Source organism: Suncus etruscus, chromosome 11, assembly GCF_024139225.1.
Source record: "Suncus etruscus isolate mSunEtr1 chromosome 11, mSunEtr1.pri.cur, whole genome shotgun sequence".
NCBI classification, from domain to species: Eukaryota; Metazoa; Chordata; class Mammalia; order Eulipotyphla; family Soricidae; genus Suncus; species Suncus etruscus.
This window is the reverse complement of record NC_064858.1, coordinates 67,886,125-67,891,186: the sequence shown is the minus strand read 5'-3', so window position 1 is coordinate 67,891,186 and position 5,062 is coordinate 67,886,125. Positions and strand designations below refer to the sequence as shown.

Below are 5,062 nucleotides of genomic sequence, written 5' to 3'. Positions count from 1 at the left end.
TATGAATGTTAAAATGTTAAAAATGAAATGTTACCTTAGAGTAAATATTTACTAAAAGAAGTACATAAGGGGCCAGAAAGATAGCACAGCAGTAGAGTGTTTGTCTTCACACAGCCGATCCAGGACAAATGGTGTTTTGAATCCCGGCATCCCATATGGTCCCTGGAGCCTGCCAGGAGGGATTTCTAAGTGCAGAGTCAGCAGTAACCCCTGAGCACCACCAGGTGTGACTCAAAAACAAAAAACAAAACAAAACAAAAAAAGTGTAAAAAACAAACATAAAAATATATCACAATTAACTGGAAAATTTTAAAGTAGGCAGTGAAATCCAAATATAATGAATCAGTAAATAATTTGAAAAAACAATGGAAGTCCTGCTGCAAATTCATTATATGATAACAATATAGAATTTCCTAGTGAAAAATAGTCACAATATGCCATTCATCTCTAAAAGTATAAGATTTCATTCATCATGCACATTTTAAAACAATATTTTGATGGGAAAATTTTAATGTATTTCAAAGCTAAAATATGTCCCAAATTGTTTATTATTTTATTTCAAGACAATGACTGAAATGAACCAAATATTACAATTTTGTGTGTAATCTTTAGTTGACAAATCAATGATCAGCTACTTTATGCTGTGAGACCCTATGTAAGTGCAAATTCTACAAAAAAAATTTGCTTCATTTTAGGCTGTTTCACTTTTCTAGAGAAAAGATCCATATTTCCATTAATATTATCAAACGTTCATTTTGATATTTTGGTGAGTGAATTAATATGCATTTTATAAATTTTTTCTCAAGAGATGAAAACTTTATTTAAAACAAATTTCTATTTGTAAGTATTATTTTTTTTACCATTACTATTCAATTATATAATTCCTATACTAGTCCATTTTATTGAAAATGATTTAAAAAGTTCTCCTAACATCAGTACAGGATTCTTGGACATTGCAAATCTAAGCAAAGTAACATATAATAAAATCAGTTTGGCCATTGCTTAGTTTGATATAAGCAAGAGATAACTTCCCACAGCACAACTCAGTCACCAAAAGTAATTCAGCAAACTCTCAAATAAGTGCCTGGTTCATTTCTAAACATACTTTGGATTAATTTGTTCTTTTGCTAAAATACTTATCAGTTCAAAGTCAGAGTTGGTGCAGGACCCCCTTCCCATTGCAAAGTGTGTTTGCATTCACTCACTCTTGCGCCAATGATCAGGCCTCCCTCCTGGCACTGCTCTTAGGAATTATCCCTGGTGGTGTTTGGGGGCCCATACTGGAATCCAGGGATCAAATTCAGGTCAACTGCATGCAAGGTGAGTGCCCTATCTGTTGTACTATCTCCCCCAGCTCAAGATTTCTTTTTTCTTATTGATGTTCAAGTGAGATGCCAAACCAAAATTTTCCCCTCCTGTCACAGAGATTGAGGTGGGGGACAAAGCTGATATTTGAAATCTCATCTCACTGTAAGGAATTCCTCAAATTGCATTATTTAAAGAAAGAGGAAGAGGAAATAGAATGTAAAACAAAAGTGACATACTTACCTGGCAGGGGAGATACCATGATCATGAAGGTGGTTTCCCCAGGGCGAGGCTTATCCATTGTACTCCGGAGGTGGTGACCCCTGCGATTTCCCCAAATGTGGAAAACTAGACTGCATAATTTGTGGTAGTGGGGGACTGCATTCGCTCTCTCCCCTGAAAAAAAAAATGAAGCAAGAATGATAGAAATACTCAGTCCTCAGTATTATTATTATTATTATTATTATTATTATTAGCACAGTGGGTAGGAAATTTGCCTTGCATGCAGCCCACCCAGGTTTGATCTCCGGCATCTTATATGGTTGCCTGAGCCTACCAGAAGTGATTTATGAGTGCAGAGCCAGGAGTTACCCCATGAACACTGCGGCTGTGACTCAAAAACAAAAAAAAATTTTTTTTTGAAGCATTTACTACCAGCACTATTTATTTCTAGATGTGAGATAGTCATTGGGGAACCCTGGATAGACAAGGGAGCAAGGAAAATTCTTTACCTGATAAGATGAAAGAAATGGGTTTGGCTTATGCTCAGTCTTCAAGGCACAAAATTAGTGACTTGGAAGAACTGACTTATTTCATGCAGCATAGTAGATTCCATGTATATCCATGCTAAGAAAATTTCATGACTTCATCTCTTCTGATGCCTGCATAATATTCCATTGTGTATAAGTACCACAGTTTCTTTAGGCATTCATCAGTTTAAGGGCATCTTGGTTATTTCCAGAGTCTGGCTATTGTAAATAGAGCTGCAAATGAATATAGGTGTGAGGAAGGGATTTCTGTATTGTATTTTTGTGTTCCTAAGTAAAGGAAATAAAAAAATTAATGTTTTTGACAAAAATAGGTGTAAGACCATCCTTGAATTTTAATTCTAGAAGAGATCCTCATTTACAGAATGAGTTTTTTTAGTTTTATTTTAGAAAAATTTTGTCCTTTAGCAGTAGAGAACAGTTAATTTTAAAGATACACTTACTAAAAATAAATCCAGAATCCAGCAAAAATGCATAAAATAATGTAAATTAAGATTATTCTAAAATATTTTAAAATAACAAATAAATATTACTAATCAGATATTTTAAATTAAAACACTTATACACAATGTGTTCCTAGTGGTTTTTGGAGGAATATCCATGTCACTTTCCATAAAGGTTGGACTAGACAGCAATCCCACCAGCAGGGAGAGAGATAGATACAACATAGTTTCACTCATCTATGCATTTTAAGAAAAATAAAAGACATTTTTGCAATAATTCTCAGAGACATATGAGAGGAGGGCAAGAAGGTCCAGCTAACGACATGAAGCTCATCACAAAGAGTGAGGAGTACAGTTAGAGAAATAACTACACTAAAATTATCATAACAATATGAATGAATGAGGGAAGTTAAAAGCCTGTGTAGAGTACAGGTGGGGGTAGGGTGAGGAGGAGGGAGACTTGGAACATTGGTGATGGGAATTTGCACTAGTGAAAGGGGTGTTCTTTACATGACTGAAACCCAACTACAATTATATTTGTAATTAAGGTGTTTTAATAAAGATATTAAAAAGAGTAGAGTCAGAGCAAAAGATGACAATGCCACACTCACTATGACCCCAAAATTTTAGCTGCCATTCATCATCCTACTAGACATAAGAGGATCTACTGAGGCATACATAGAATCATTTTCCTCAAAAGGCTCCACCTAAGACTAACATGGTTCTGATGAATGGTCCATTGCCTTCATCATCCCATAGCAATTATGCAAGTACTGGTTGACCCTGGTACTCTCAAGGATGATTTCTTTATTTGTGATCTGTTCAGATCGATCTATGCTTTCTTTGAGTTCTACTAACATCCTCCATATTTCTATTCTAAACTCCTTATCCGAGAGGTTAATTAGGTGGTTGGCATTTTTTTGGTCATCAGAGCTGTCATCTCCATTCTCTATGCATACTGTTGTCCTGCGGTGTTTCCCCATTGCCACACTTGAAGTGTGATTCTTACTCCGTGTTGCAATGGGGTTCCTGTTCTATAAGAAGTGTGCAGCTGTGGAGCTTCACTCCGTAGCTACTCTATTTTTTTCCCTCTGTTCTTCTTTGATTGTTACCGGGGATCAGGAAGTAGGTCCAGGTGTCGCTTTTAAGAGTCCTCTCTAGCCCAGAGCCAGGCAGAAATTATTCCCCATCATTGTGGGCAGAGGCACTCCTACCTGTAGTCAGGCGTTGGAGAGCTGATTTTGCTGTGTTCTTCTTTGATTGACACCTGGGATCATCTGTAAGCATTATTTCTTTAAATTAAAAAATCCTTAACGAGTAAAATGCAAAAAAATTTTATAAAGAGTTGATCTTGGAAATAAAAATATTTGGCACATAAGAATAAATTAATAACTCCTATGCATTATATAATAAACTTCAAAAGTTAGAGAGATGAGTTAAGCCACTTATTTTGCATGTACACAGCATATGCTCAATTCCTGGCATTACAAACACTTCTAGGAGTGACTCCTGAGCAAAGAGCACAGAGCCAGGAGTAAACCCTGAGAACTGTTGGGTGCAATTCCCACACAAAACAATAAAAATAAACTTACATGATTACAAAAATAAAATATATTAAAGTTTTATAAATGAGACAATGCCTGATGCATATATGCAATGATTATATCTTCTGCTCTTGAAGCAGAATAGTAAAATCATCACATAAACCTTTTGCAGGAATCTCTACTTTTATATCTGACTCAAAGCTTATGTGTTTCACAGTGATGGGAGGGCTATCATAAACGCCTAACACTGAAATGTGAACTTTTACACTAAAAACTCTATACATAAAGTATCTTTTTTGCTCATTAATTATAGGTATAGAGTTATAGAATATACATAAATCTGTTTCATTTAAAGAGTATAAACTGTAGATATCTCGACTGAATCTCGGAGAATCCCGAACCAAAATAAATGTAAGAAGCTTATACATTTTATGTGTTTATCTTCTATTTTCAAACACTATTATACTGTATGTTTCATCTAGAAGCACAATTTCTGGCTTATCAAATCCAATGCACGTATGAGAAGTGTCAGCATGCTCATAGGACTATATTCATGAAAACAAAATAAAACTATGAAAAAAAGTGAAAGGGATAATGCCATGGTATTGACTTGACTATAACAAAAAGAAATTAACTATTGAGTTGGTATCATAGTTTAATTTGATTCCTAAATAAACCAGGATAAATATAGTTTAGTTTTCAGAAAGTAACTTCTTTGTTAGTAGACTAGATCCATTGAAATATTTGTGCTTTCTTTCCAGACAATGGAAATCAATATAAAATGCCTTTAGCTAATTTAAGCCATTTAGACTGATGAGCGAGGATAATTAGTATAATTTTATAACAATATACAATTGTGCCTGGGATGTAACCAGCATCAGCCTTGGAAAGGTCTACCTCTTCCTGCCTCAAGGCTTAGCAGCTTACACCTGACACCTTCAGGCATAAAAAGAGGCCATCCCACAAATAATCTTGAAAGAAGCTGAGTGTTCCAAGTGAACCA

General features: G+C 35.1%; 1 non-coding gene across 1 annotated transcript; it reads left to right on the top strand.

The window, feature by feature from the left end:
- Positions 1-1,540: 1,540 nt before the first annotated feature.
- LOC126023725 (U1 spliceosomal RNA) lies at positions 1,541-1,704 on the top strand. The gene has a single exon (XR_007500807.1). It is a non-coding gene; the product is annotated as a U1 spliceosomal RNA (small nuclear RNA).
- The last annotated feature ends 3,358 nt before the right edge of the window (positions 1,705-5,062 follow it).